The sequence below is a fragment of the Castor canadensis genome, chromosome 18, assembly GCF_047511655.1.
Source record: "Castor canadensis chromosome 18, mCasCan1.hap1v2, whole genome shotgun sequence".
NCBI classification, from domain to species: Eukaryota; Metazoa; Chordata; class Mammalia; order Rodentia; family Castoridae; genus Castor; species Castor canadensis.
The window spans coordinates 33,086,156-33,100,965 of NC_133403.1; the positions used below are offsets into that span (position 1 = coordinate 33,086,156).

At 42.9% G+C, this 14,810-nt stretch overlaps 1 non-coding gene across 1 annotated transcript; it reads right to left on the bottom strand.

Moving 5' to 3' along the window:
- Window positions 1-665: 665 nt before the first annotated feature.
- LOC141419090 (U6 spliceosomal RNA) lies at window positions 666-767 on the bottom strand. Its single transcript, XR_012443756.1, has one exon. It is a non-coding gene; the product is annotated as a U6 spliceosomal RNA (small nuclear RNA).
- Window positions 768-14,810: the final 14,043 nt, after the last annotated feature.

Here is a 14,810-nt window from a genome sequence, read left to right on the forward strand (position 1 = left end):
TCCTGTGAAGGTAATTCCCAGGGTTCCATCTGTCCTTTATCTCTTGGCGGCTCTCAGCTATTTAGCCCTGGCCAAGCTGGTTTTCTTGCATTTATATTCAACTGTCCACTGGAGAACTCTCCTGGGGTTCCCAGGGGGTTAAGACCCTGCATGTGAACTCTTTATCTCTGTCCCCAAACCTGATACTCCTTTCTCCTCCTTCACTCCATTAAGGGGCTCCATTTTGCACTTCCATTTGTTCTTTTTCTTATACCCCAAAGCACAGGTGGGATGACTGGAACTTCTACAGCCATGTTGGACTCTGAGGATAAAACTGAATTGTCACTTCTCCCTCCCTCCTTCTCTCTCTCTCTCTGTCTCTTTTTCGGCAATACTGCAATTTGAATTTAGAGCCTCGTGCTTGTCAGGCCTGCACTCCACCACTTGAGCCATGCCCCCAGCACTTTTTTACTTTAGTTATTTTTCAAGTAGGATCTCTAGTTTTTTGCCTGGGGTGGGCTTCCAACTATGATCCTCTCACCTATGCTTCCTAAGTAGCTGGTATTACAGATGTGTCCCACCATTCAAGTCCTGTTAATTGAGATGGAGTCTCACTAACTTTTTGTTAGGATTGGCCTTTCCCAGACTCCCCAGTAGCTGGGATTACAGGAGTAAGTGCCTCCTGCAAAAATATGGCAGCTTCACAAATATGTGTGTCATCCTTGAGCAGGGACCATGCTAGTATTCTCTGGTCCTTATATGGTTCACTACCCAAGCAAGCACTCCTCTTACTTTATGTCTCTTTTTCCCTCTTCCTGTGATGGTGTCTCTCCCCGCCACACACATCCTTTCTTTCCTTTCTTCCTCTCTTCCATCTTAATCTGCCCCTATTTCCTTCCCCCGTTTCTTGGTCTCTAACAGTTCTCTTCTTTGGATTGATTCTGTCTTCCCTCGCTGGCAGATCTGTTCCCTCCCCAGCCCTATGGTCTACCTCTAGCCCCACCTCCTCACCCATCTTGGAAGGTGATGCTGTCCCTCTCCTGGATGCTGGAGCTGGGTGATGGGGTGCATTTTCTTCACACATATTGAGGATATGGTAATGAGTGCGTTTGCATCGCTGCAAGGAAATGCTGTGATTCCTGCAGCCACTGTGGGTAGGCCAGGGTAGTGCGGACCCAAGAGAAGCCTGCATTGGGCCTGGTGGCCACAGCTACCCCTCGACAGACTTGAGGGTCCTCAGAACCTTGGGGAGCAGGTGACCTCGCAGAGCCAGTCCAGGCTTCTACCTTCTCCACAAAGGCCAGCAGCACCCCTCATTAAAGGCTCCTTAGGGACCAGCACCCCTGCCCACTGGCCTCTGAGCACCAACCCTGCTGCTTAGAGGCCTGTGATGGAGCCACCAGGAAATCAGTGCCCGATGACATCATCTAATGGCAATCAGTTGTTTGGGATTCCATGTGACAGGAGGGATCAAACACATCCCATGTGTACCCGGTCCAACATGCTTCCTCAGCCTTGCAGTGTGCACTGGCACCGCTTGGCCTGAGAAGGTGGTGCTCAGGTCCACCCGCTGTCACCAGCCCAAAAGAGCAGACCTTGGTCATTGGAGAGCAGCAGTCCCCTCCCTGAGGTTGGTGGAGCTCAGGAGATCTGATCCAGGCACACGTCAGAAAGTTGAAGGTTGAGGGCACCAGTGACTCATGCCTGTAATCCTAGCTACTTGGGAGGCTGAGAGAGAAAGGATCACATTTCAGGCAGATTCAGGCAAATAATTCCTGAGTCTCTATTTCCAAAATAACCAGAGCAAAATGGACTGGAGGCTCAAGCCTTAAAAAAAAAAGTGAAGTCTGTTCACAATTTCTGAGTTGAGCTCAGAGGGAACCGAGGTGACACTCACTGGAACATGGAAGTGTGGGGAGCCCTGGTTTAGACACAGTCACCCAAAAGAACCTCTTTGCCCGCACCCTCCCTACCATTTCCATCCCACTTCCTCTTAGGAAAGCCCAGAGCTCTTGGTTCCAAAGCAAAAACACAAAGGTCTGGCCTCATCTGCAGGGTTAATCTCCTCGCCTTCAGGGGTTCTGCTATTATTGACTGAACGTTTTTCCTTAAAAATATTTTTGGAAGGCAAACTTGACAATCCTCCTCCTCCTCCTCCCCCTCTCCCTCCTCCTTCTACTGTAAATTGAAAAGCATTGCTACTCACTAGAAATTAAATTGTAAAGGATAAACACAGCTAAAACCAACAGTGCTAATACATTTTGCCCAGCTTTGCTTGGGAAAGACTTCCAGGGGTTCACATACAGGCACGTGTCACTAATAAGTGTTGGAGGTGTTAAACAGTGAATCTTTCTCAGAAGAAAATTAGAACATTGAAAGAATTTATCTTAATATTCAATGTTAATTTAATTCAGTCCTCACACCGTCTAAAAATCATATTGATGACCCCGAGAGTGGTCCTGTGTTAGGGTTTGCTGGTGTGATTCTGTGTTTATGAGTATGAAAAAGTTTATGATTTAAAAAAAAAAAGATACTAAACTGGCCTTGCAGTGGGACAGCAGGTAGGACCCAGTTTTCTAAATATTGAAGGGCTTCCAAACAGCTCTCGACGGTCTACATCCTCAGTCCTTCACCTGAGCAGGGAAAGGATTCTTTTCACTTTTAAAGTCACTATAATCCAGGTTACCCTTTACTCACAGCTGAACTTAATCTTAAATAATGGTCAGGATTCCAGGACTCCTGGCCCTATATCTGATCTCACACCAAGTCCTGCATCTGGCTTTCTCTCCATTCTGTCTTCTCTTCTCTCTTTTTTTTATTGTTTTATTATTCACATGTGCATACAAGGCTTGGTTCATTTCTCCCCCCTGCCCCCACCCCCTCCCTTACCACCCACTCCGCCCCCTCCCTCTCCCCACCCTCAATACCCAGCAGAAACTATTTTGCCCTTATCTCTAATTTTGTTGTAGAGAGAGTATAAGCAATAATAGGAAGGAACAAGGGTTTTTGCTGGTTGAGATAAGGATAGCTATACAGGGCATTGACTCACATTGATTTCCTGTGCGTGGGTGTTACCTTCTAGGTTAATTCTTTTTGATCTCACCTTTTCTCTAGTTCCTGGTCCCCTATTCCTAGTGGCCTCAGTTGCTTTTAAACTATCTGCTTTAGTTTCTCTGCATTGAGGGCAACAAATGCTAGCTAATTTTTTAGGTGTCTTACCTATCCTCACCCCTCCCTAGTGTACTCTAGCTTTTATCATGTGCTCAAAGTCTAATCCCCTTGTTGTGTTTACCCTTGATCTAATGTCCACACATGAGGGAGAACATACGATTTTTGGTCTTTTGGGCCAGGCTAACCTCACTCAGAATGATGTTCTCCAATTCCATTCATTTACCAGCGAATGATAACATTTCGTTCTTCTTCATGGCTGCATAAAATTCCATTGTGTATAGATACCACGTTTTCTTAATCCATTCGTCAGTGGTGGAGCATCTTGGCTGTTTCCATAACTTGGCTATTGTGAATAGTGCTGCAATAAACATGAGTGTGCAGGTGCCTCTGGAGTAACCTGTGTCACATTCTTTTGGGTATATCCCCAAGAGTGGTATTGCTGGATCAAATGGTAGATCAATGTTTAGCTTTTTAAGTAGCCTCCAAATTTTTTTCCAGAGTGGTTGTACTAGTCTACATTCCCACCAACAGTGTAAGAGGGTTCCTTTTTCCCCATATCCTTGCCAACACCTGTTGTTGGTGGTGTTGCTGACGATGGCTATTCTAACAGGGGTGAGGTGGAATCTTAGTGTGGTTTTAATTTGCATTTCCTTTATTGCTAGAGATGATGAGCATTTTTTCATGTGTTTTTTGAACATTTGAATTTTTTGAGAAAGTTCTGTTTAGTTCGCTTGCCCATTTCTTTATTGGTTCATTAGTTTTGGGAGAATTTAGTTTTTTAAGTTCCCTATATATTCTGGTTATCAGACCTTTGTCTGATGTATAGTTGGCAAATATTTTCTCCCACTCTGTGGGTGTTCTCTTCAGTTTAGAGACCATTTCTTTTGTTGAGCAGAAGCTTTTTAGTTTTATGAGGTCCCATTTATCTATGCTATCTCTTATTTGCTGTGCTGCTGGGGTTTCGTTGAGAAAGTTCTTGCCTATACCTACTAACTCCAGAGTATTTCCTACTCTTTCCTGTATCAACTTTAGAGTTTGTGGTCTGATATTAAGATCCTTGATCCATTTTGAGTTAATATTGGTACAGGGTGATATACATGGATCTAGTTTCAGTTTTTTGCAGACTGCTAATCAGTTTTCCCAGCAGTTTTTGTTGAAGAGGCTGTCTTTTCTCCATCATATATTTTTAGCTCCTTTGTCAAAGACAAGTTGGTTATAGTTGTGTGGCTTCATATCTGGGTCCTCTATTCTGTTCCACTGGTCTTCATGTCTGTTTTTGTGCCAGTACCATGTTGTTTTTATCATTATTGCTGTGTAATATAGTTTGAAGTTAGGTATTGTGATACCTCCTGCATTGTTCTTTTGACTGAGTATTGCCTTGGCTACTCGTGGCCTCTTGTGTTTCCATATAAATTTAACGGTAGATTTTTCAATCTCTTTAATGAATGTCATTGGAATTTTAATGGGAATTGCATTAAACATGTAGATTACTTTTGGGAGTATCGACATTTTTACTATGCTGATTCTACCAATCCATGAGCATGGGAGATCTCTCCACTTTCTATAGTCTTCCTCAATCTCTTTCTTCAGAAGTTTATAGTTTTCCTTGTAGAGGTCTTTCACATCTTTTGTTAGGTTTACACCTAGGTATTTGATTTTTTTTGAGGCTATAGTAAACGGAATTATTTTCATACATTCTTTTTCAGTTTGCTCATTGTTAGTGTATAGAAATGCTAGTGATTTTTCTATGTTGATTTTGTATCCTGCTACCTTGCTGTAGCTATTGATGATGTCTAGAAGCTTCTGAGTAGAGTTTTTTGGGTCTTTAAGGTTTAGGATCATGTCGTCTGCAAATAGGGATATTTTGACAGTTTCTTTACCTATTTGTATTTCTTTTATTCCTTCTTCTTGCCTAATTGCTCTGGCTAGGAATTCCAGTACTATGTTGAATAGGAGTGGAGATAGTGGGCATCCTTGTCTGGTTCCTGATTTTAGAGGGAATGGTTTCAGTTTTTCCCCGTTAAGTATAATGCTGGTTGTAGGTTTGTCATATATAGCTTTTATAATGTTGAGGTACTTTCCTTCTATTCCTAGTTTTCTTAGAGCTTTTATCATGAAATGGTGTTGGATCTTATCAAAGGCTTTTTCTGCATCTATTGAGATGATCAAGTGGTTTTTGTCTTTGCTTCTGTTAATGTGGTTTATTACGTTTATTGATTTTATATGTTGAACCACCCCTGCATCCCTGGGATGAAGCCCACTTGGTCGTGGGGAATAATCTTTCTGATGTGTTGTTGAATTCGGTTTGCCATTATTTTGTTGAGGATTTTTGCATCAGTGTTCATTAAGGAGATTGGCCTATAGTTCTCCTTTTTGGAGGTGTCTTTGCCTGGTTTTAGGATAAGTGTGATACTGGCTTCATAAAAGGTGTTTGGCAGTTTTCCTTCCCTTTCTATTTCATGGAACAGTTTAAGGAGGGTTGGTATCAGTTCTTCTTTAAAGGTCTGATAGAATTCAGCAGAGAATCCATCAGGTCCTGGACTTTTCTTTTTGGGGAGACTCTTGATTGCTGCTTCAATTTCATTTTGTGTTATAGATCTATTCAGGTGATTAATTTCCTCTTGGTTCAGTTTTGGATGATCATATGTATCTAGAAATCTGTCCATTTCTTTAAGATTTTCAAATTTATTTGAATGTAGGTTCTCAAAATAGTCTCTGATGATTTCCTGGACTTCCATGGTGTCTGTTGTTATCTTCCCTTTTGCATTCCTGATTCTACTAATTTGGGTTTTTTCTCTCTTCATTTTAGTCAGGTTTGCCAGGGGTCTATCGATCTTGTTTATTTTTTCAAAGAATCAACTTTTTGTTTCATTAATTCTTTGTATGGTTTTTTGGTTTCTATTTCGTTGATTTCAGCTCTTATTTTTATTATTTCTCTCCTATTTGTTTTGGGATTTGCTTGTTCTTGTTTTTCTAGGAGTTTGAGATGTATCATTAGGTCATTGATTTGGGATCTTTCAGTCTTTTTAATATATGCACTCATGGCTGTTGACTCTCCTCTCAGGACTGCCTTTGCTGTGTCCCATAGGTTCCTGTAGGTTGTGTTTTCATTTTCATTGACTTTCAGGAACTTTTTAATTTTCTTTTATTTCATCAATGACCCATTGTTCATTAAGCAATAGTTATTCAGTTTCCAGCTGTTTGCATGTTTTTTGTCTTTACTTCTGTTGAATTCTAGTTTTATTGAATTGTGATCAGATAGAATGCATTGTATAGTTTCTATTTTCTTATATTTGCTGAGGCTTGCTTTGTGCCCTAGGATATGCTCTATTTTGGAGAAGGTTCCATGGGCTGCTGAGAAGAATGTATATTGTGTAGAAGTTGGATGAAATGTTCTGTAGACATCAAGTAGGTCCATTTGATCTATTGTATATTTTAGATCTTGGATTTCTTTATTGATTTTTTGTTTGGATGACCTATCCATTGATGATAATGGGGTGTTAAAGTCTCCCACAACCACTGTGTTGGCGTTAATATATGCTTTTAGGTCTTTCAGGGTATGTTTGATGAAATTGGGTGTGTTGACATTGGGTGCATACAGGTTGATAATTATTATTTCCTTTTGGTCTATTTCCCCTTTTATTAGTATGGAATGTCCTTCTTTATCTCGTTTGATCAATGTAGGTTTGAAGTCTACTTTGTCAGAGATAAATATTGCTACTCCTGCCTGTTTTCGGGGGCCATTGGCTTGATAAATCTTCTTCTAGCCTTTCATCCTAAGCCTATGCTTATTTCTGTTGGTGAGATGGGTCTCCTGTAAGCAACAAATTGTTGGATCTTCTTTTTTAATCCATTTTGTCAAACGGTGTCTTTTGATGGGTGAATTAAGTCCATTAACATTAAGTGTTAGTACTGATAGGTATGTGGTGATTCCTGCCATTTAGTTATCTTAGTTGTTTGAAGGTTTGATTGTGTGTACCTAAGTTGAGGTTACTCTCTACTTTCTTGCTTTTTCTTTTCCTGTGGTTTGGTGCTGCCTGTCTTTTCATGGTTAAGTTGGGTTTCACTTTCTGTGTGCAGAATCTCTTGAAGAATCTTTTGTAGTGGTGGCTTTGTGGTCACATATTGTTTTAGTTTCTGCTTATCTTGGAAGACTTTTATTGCTCCATCTATTTTGAATGATAGTTTTGCTGGGTAGAGTATCCTAGGGTTGAAGTTATTTTCATTCAGTGCCCGGAAGATCTCACCCCACGCTCTTCTTGCTTTTAATGTTTCTGTTGAGAAGTCTGCTGTGATTTTGATAGGTTTACCTTTGTATGTTACTTGTTTTTTCTCTCTTACAGCCTTCAATATCTTACCCTAGTTTCTGAGCTTGTTGTTTTAATGATGATATGTCGTGGGGTAGTTCTATTTTGATCTGGTCTGTTTGGTGTCCTGGAGGCCTCTTGCATCTGTATGGGAATATCTTTCTCTAGATTTGGGAAATTTTCCACTATTATTTTGTTGAATATATCACGCATTCCCTTCGCTTGCACCTCTTCTCCTTCTTTGATGCCCATGATTCTCAAGTTTGGTCTTTTGATGGAGTCAGTGAGTTCTTGCATTTTCTTTTCACAGGTCTTGAGTTGTTTAATTAATAGTTCTTCAGTTTTTCCTTTAATTACCATTTCATCTTCAAGTTCTGAGATTCTGTCTTCTGTTGGTTCTATTTTGCTGGATTGGCCTTCCATTTTGTTTTGCAGTTCTGTTTCGTTCTTTTTTCTGAGGTTTCCCATATCCTGGCTGGTTTCCTCTTTAATGTTATTTTTGTCCTGAGTTCATTTATCCATTTATTCATCGTGTCCTCTGTTTCACTTTGGTGTTTATACAGTGCTTCTATGGTTTCCTTTATTTCTTCTTTTGCTTTTTCAAATTCTCTATTTTTGTTGTCTTGGAATTTCTTGAGTGTCTCCTGTACATTTTGGTTGGCCATATCCAGTATCATCTCTATAAAATTCTCATTGAGTACCTGTAGTATGTCTTCTTTTAAATTATTCTTGTGGGCTTCATTGGGTCCTTTGGCATAGTTTATCTTCATTTTGTTGGAGTCTGGATCTGAGTATCTGTTTTCTTCATTTCCCTCTGGTTCCTGTACTAATTTTTTGTTGTGGGGAAACTGGTTTCCCTTTTTTTCCTGTCTTCCCATCATTGTCTTTGGTGTTGTTACTCTGTCTTCTCTTATCTTTGTACCAAAACACCTTTTATCAGAGTGAGTATAAAAATCTCCTCACTCACTGCTCCCCTGTTTTCAGCCTCTCCCCAAAGACTTTCCACTTTGTAATTAAGTAAAATTTTCTAAACCCCTTGTTTCTAAACCTTGTTTCTTCTGGGGAGCATGGAATTCTGGGACTTCTTGGTGACTGTCCTGATGAACACAAAAAGGGACTATGACTTCTATATCAACGATCCTATAAAAGATTCCATATGTAAAATGTAGAGGGTGTTTCTTTGGAGTTGATCCAGTGTTTACAGCAGACTCTCACAGGCATCCACCTAAAATCTGTAGATAGGGACACTGAGATCCCTGGAGGCCAGGTGACATGTCTAGGGTCTCACCGAAGTTCAGTGGCAGAGCCGGGACAGACTAGTGCTCTGTTCTCCAAACAAGAGCTGCTAACCAGGGCTGGTGGAATGGCTCGAGTGGTGGAGCGCCTGCCTAGCAAGTCTGATGCCCTGAGATCAAACCCCAGTGCCACACACACACCCACAAAAGAGCTGCCAACCAACAGTCAACACAGATCCTAAGACCTCACACTTCTTGCCTTGGGGACCACGTCCCCTTTTGTACTCAGTCTACTCAGTCTATCCAAATTGGCCTCCCACTGACGAGGTCTGGATTGTAATTAGTACCAGTAAATACAGGGAGTGTTAACAGTGTTAATTGTATACACATTTCTGTTTGTAGGCGAATACCGTTAGCTCTAGTAAGAACCATTATTAATGCATGATTATAATTTTGATGTAATGAAATTAATATATTTCAGAGAATATTCCACATTTTCCTCAAATTGGATTATTCTGGGCCAGGAAGTCCTTGAGGCAATGATGGGTGTTCTGATAATCATCATATCTAATTGGTACAGCACTTCACAGTTTACATGTAAATTTCAATACCTTATTTTATTTCATTCTTTCAGACATTTGGAGAGGGACTAGTAAGGAGTATTGTGGTCATATACAGTGGCAAATTGAACCTAAACTAGATTAAGGGAAAAGGGAAATGGAGGAGGGATGGGTTGATTGTTGGATCACATAACTAAATTGCCTCGGGGTTATCTAGATTCAGGAGTGGCTTGATCCAGGGGGTTAGGCTAATATGAAGGTTCTGGCTTTGTCTTTGGATGACTCGGATGTCTGTTGGCTTCATCTTTGGGTTAACTCTTCCATAATACAGTATTTCTGGCCTCCTACTCTCATTTCCTCATGTCATACTGCCCCAAAGAGAGACAGATAAGTCCTTCTGGTGCATCTCATAGAAGGCAGAGCACTTATCTATCCCAGAAACTTCAGAAAACCTCTGCTCAGGTCCTATTGGTGGGAACTGGGTCAGGTGCCCATCCCTCAACCAATCACAGTGGGTAAAGAATGGACTATGCTCATTTGTTTAAGCTAATCAGGGCCCATGCAGAGTGGAGGATGGGCACTGAAAACAGCAGAGCTGAAGATGGTGGGGGTGGGTTACCCTTGGGAAATGTGAGCGGCAATGTGGTGGACTGACACAAAGCCCCAAGTTCTCTAAATAGAACTGCTAAATAACTGTGGACTGTCTACACCCATTCCCCTTCACCCAAAAAGAAAAAAGAATTCTTTTTGCTTAAGTCACTACACTTGAGTGTCCTGTCCCAAGCAGGATCATCAGTGATTGCTATAATCCTGGCATTCCTTCCCTACATCTAATTTTTTTTTTTGCCAAGTCCTGCATTTGGGGAAAAGGGTAGATGATGGAGAAGGATGACCCAAAGTGTCTATTACATGGTGATTCGGAGAGGTTAAGAGGCATATCCTGAGTCACATAGACTCTGACCGTGGGACCAAGATATAGTTCCAGGCTTTTGCCTCAGAGCTTGACCAGAAATACAAGGCTTGTTGAGAAAGCTGAAGAAGCTTCCCACCACCCTTCATGGTTATCTGCCTCTGTTCTTGGAAAAACACCAGAAAAGTCCTAAGACCGTTCTGTGCCAGAAACTTCCCATCCATGCCACCAAAGATTCAGAGAATCCAGGAAGTGGGACTTCCCTTGTCATTGTCCTTACTACTCAGAGTTTCCCTTCAATGTTGTCCAGGAAGCAGCTGGACACAGGTGACCTTTCCAGATCAAACTGAGGTTTCAGGGGGAGCACATCAATTGTTTACATCACAAATTACATCACCATGGTTACCACCTCCTCCCCCACACGCTGATTTTCCCAGGATTCCAGCTTATTTTAATAAGAACCACCTACTCTAGGGTACCTTGGCCAACACAGTTGGCCCTCAGTATTTACTGGTTCTGGGGACTGAAAATACTTGAAAAAAAATTATATCTGTGTTGAACATGTACAGACATTTTTCTTGTCGTTATTTCCTTAAAAATATGGTCTACCAACTCTGCATATAGCATGTGCATACATGGGGTATTTTAAGTAATCTAGAGGGGATTTCAAGTATTCAGAGGAAGGAATGTCACTTTATATGTGGGATACAAGATGTAATGTATGAAGGACTGGAGACCTGAGAATTTTAGTACCCTGGGAAGGTCCTAGATTCGATCCCCAGGGGCTACTGAAGGACATGTCCTGAGTTCTTAAATGGACTCTGTTTAAATCCTTCCAACAATGTAAGGCACCAGCTGAGAAGCTTGGAGATCTGATCTGTCATCTTAGATAACACAGCCAAGGTCGCAGGGCTGGGGAGAGACAGAGCCAGCATGGCATCCCTGGGCTGAGTGTGTGTCTCCAATAGACAGAAGCTTGGGGGGGACCCTCTTCCATCCAAGTGTGGATTTTTGGAGTCACCAGGTTAAATGCACTTGAAGCAAGATTGTGGTCAAACCAAGAACAATCGTTTATTGGGAACGTACTGGGTGCTTAGCTCTGTGCTAAAAAATCTTTTATGGATACTAGGTGATTTATTTTGCCACACCATCCTACAAGGTAGGCGCTATGAGAACTTTCTATTTTATAAATGAGGACATTGTGACCCACTGAGCTATAGGTCACTCCGAAGTCACTCAACTAATCAATATTGCAAGTGTGATTTGAGTCCATGTCTGTGACTCCTACATGCCACAAAGTCATGCAGACTGTGACTGGAGGTACCAGGATGTAAATTCGGACTTGCTCTTACCCAAGTGAGGACAATCTTGGTGTCTCATTTGGAAGACAGTAGGTTCTCTTCTTCCTGCATGTGGCATCAGAGTCCTTTCCAGGCTGACATTCAGATCCAGGAATAAAAGCCTTGATTGAAAGTCTTATCCAACAAGACAGGGCCACCTGCTCAGGACACAGGAAGTGCTGACAAACATCCGTCTAGGAAACGCCGGTGCTTCTGTGATCAAAGCATTCCAGGGGGTTTCTGAAGTCCAGCTGAAGCTATTATGGCCACATTAACCTCACCCTGCAGAACCCCAAGAACTCCTGGGTGGAGAGAAGTGGGTCCCAGGCCACAGGGACAATCAATCATTGGTAATATTGTTCCCCGGGGAGGCTTGGAGGAGCCCCCTGCCATGGCTGGTCCGTTCCCACTGGGATGGAGCTAGTCTGGCTTATTCACCCCACTTTGGGAGATGAGGTCGGTGTAAATTTAATGTGGAAAATTCAAACACACAGGAGACGTTTATCTGTGTGTGCAGACATGTGTGGACGCAGGTGTGTGGGAGGGTGTGTGGTTGTCTGTACTCAGTCATGTCGGGGAAGGACTGCATGTAATGTCAGAGGTTAGCACAGTGTTCTCTGAAGCCTTGGCTCTCACTCAAGGGACTTCAAAGGGAATTTGGGTTACAAAATCAATTTTGTGCTGGGGAATTGGCTCAAGGGGTGGGTGCTTGCTTAGTAAGAGCAAAGCCCTGGGTTAAATCCTCAGTACTGCAAAAAAATCAATTTTGGTCGATCAATCTGCAGACTCCTGGTAATACATTACATGTTGAGTGCACTTGGGCCTTCTTTCCTCTTCCTCTCCTGACTTTTCTTCCTTTATTTCCTTCTTCTCGTCTTTCTTCCATCCAGTCATTTCATGAAATTTTTGTTTTTCAGTACTGGAGTTTGAACCCAGGGCCTTGTTCATGCTAGGCAAGCACTCTGTCACTGGATCCATAGTCCCAGTCCTTTTGTTTTTAGTTTGCTTTTTTTTTTCTTCAGATAAGGTCTGGCGTTTTTGCCTGATTTACCTCAGATCTCATTCCTCCACCTTCCTCATAGCTGGGATTATAAGCCCTCAGTACCACACCCAATTTATTTGTTGAGATGGGGTCTCCTTAACTTTTTGTCTGGACTGGCCTCAAACCATAATCCTCCTGAGCTCCACCTTCAGAGCAGCTGGGATTACAGGTGTGTGCCACCACCATCCAGCCCCAAGCACTTTTTCTTATTTTAGGGTTGAACTTTTGGGCCTCATGCATGCTAGACCAGGACTCTACTTCTTGAACTGGGCCTCAGCCCATTTTTTTTGGTTTTTACTTTGTTCTGTGACAGTGTCTCACTATCTTTTTGCCTGGGCTGACCTCACATTCTTGGTCCTCCTGCCTCTGAGTCCTGAGTAGCTGGGATTACAGATGTGCCCCACCACACCGGGTTCCTTTTATAAACTTTAGTTGAGCACCTGTTATAGGCCACGTGCTAGGTAGACAGAGATTAATAAGACCCAGGCTAGGGGTGGATTGGCTTCTATATCAGTAGTTTTCAAATGGGGTGACCTTTCCTTCCCCACCAAGGAAACAGTGGGAATTGTGTGCAGATGTGTTTGATTGTCACACTGGGGAGAGGCACTGTGGCGTCTCATGGGCTGAGCTGGGAGACATTGCTCACCATCCCACCATCTCACAGTGCACAGGGCACCATCTGGTCTAAAACACCCATACTGCTGAGGATGAGGACCCGGATGTACAATACAGTAGCAAGATCTGGACTCGACCGTGTGCTGTCCTGGTTTCCCTGTCACTGGCAGAAAAGCTTGAGAAAGATCCCCACCTGTTCAAGTTTCTGTTTTCCATTTGTCAGAAGGGACAAAACATCATCTCCCTTTGTGATGATGGAAGGAAGGTGGAGCATGAATCTTGCTATGTAGTACCCAGCACACAGCCAGTACCCAAGAAACAAGAGCCAGGTGGCTTCTCTACGTCAGGCTCCTTGGCCTAAAAGCATCCTAGATGGTGGGCTCCAAAGATGTTATTTAAGGGGAAACCCAAAGGGAATCTCGTGTTTTCTTCCCTCTGAAAACATCACAACTGGGTAGCTCTGTGTTAATTTGTGCATTTAAGGAAGGTCCCCTCCCCACCCGGTAGACCATAAACTTCCTCCAGGGAACGGACTGTGTCTCCTTAGTCTCCCCCGAGTTCCCAGCACCCACTCAGTGTCTGGCTGGATGACATTTATGTCATAATTGGAGCCAGGCTGTCCGTGTTGAATCTGGGCTTCTCTACTCACTGGCTGTGTGGACTTGGGCGGTGACTTAAACTTGCTGTGCCTCGTTTTCCTTACCTATAAAGTGGAGGATACTACTTGCTGCAAGAGTTTATGGAGAGTGTTAAACTGCAATACATCTAGTACCAGGTCCTGGGCAGGTGCCTTGAAATGTCACCTGTTATTACTGCCATCATTGCTTCATTATTTCAGCTTAATGAATGATTTGTCACAGGGTGCCAGCACACAGGGATGGGCCTGCCTCCTCTGCCTTCAGGGAGCGTTGATTTCTGTGAATTATTTAGAGAAAAATTTGAAATTGCAGAGAAGCTAGCAGCTTGTGTAAGCAGAAAAATAGAAGCCAAAGTGATTTCTTGCGAGAGACTCATGGGACCCCAGGGGTCACCAAGCAGCCTTTGTCTCTCACCTGGAAGAAATAAGACTTGATGGGAAGTTCATCCCATCTGCAGAGGTCTGTCGGGAGGTGGTCAGAGCAGGTGCGTGTTGTCAAGGATGCTTTGGTATTTGGTCCAGGGGGAAGTGAAGCATCATAATTTGCTTTTCCAGGGAGGAAGGAGAGCCAGTGGAGACAGGTGGGGTCCCAGAGCCCGGCTGGAGCAGACTGTCTCCCAGAGTGGCGGGGCAGGGGAGGAGAAGGGGGTGGAAATCAGGAGGTAATGAATGAGGAGATGAGGCCAGTACCAGACCAATAGCGACCAAGGGGATGGGGATAAGGGACACAGGACAAGAGATGATTAGACAGGAACAGAGAGACAGAGTCAAGAACACTGAGCTCAACACTAAAAGTACTGGGTTGCACTAATTGAGTGGGGGTTGTAGACTGAATATCTGTGGTCACCCAAATTCCTATGCTGAAATCCTGATCTCTCCCAGGGGACGGTGTTAGGAGGTGGAACCTTTGCAAAGTGATTGGGTCAAGAGGACAGAACCTTCATAAATAGGACTAGAGCCCTGATAAAAGAGGGCCAGGAGTTGTCCCTCACCCCCTTCTGACATTTGAAGGCA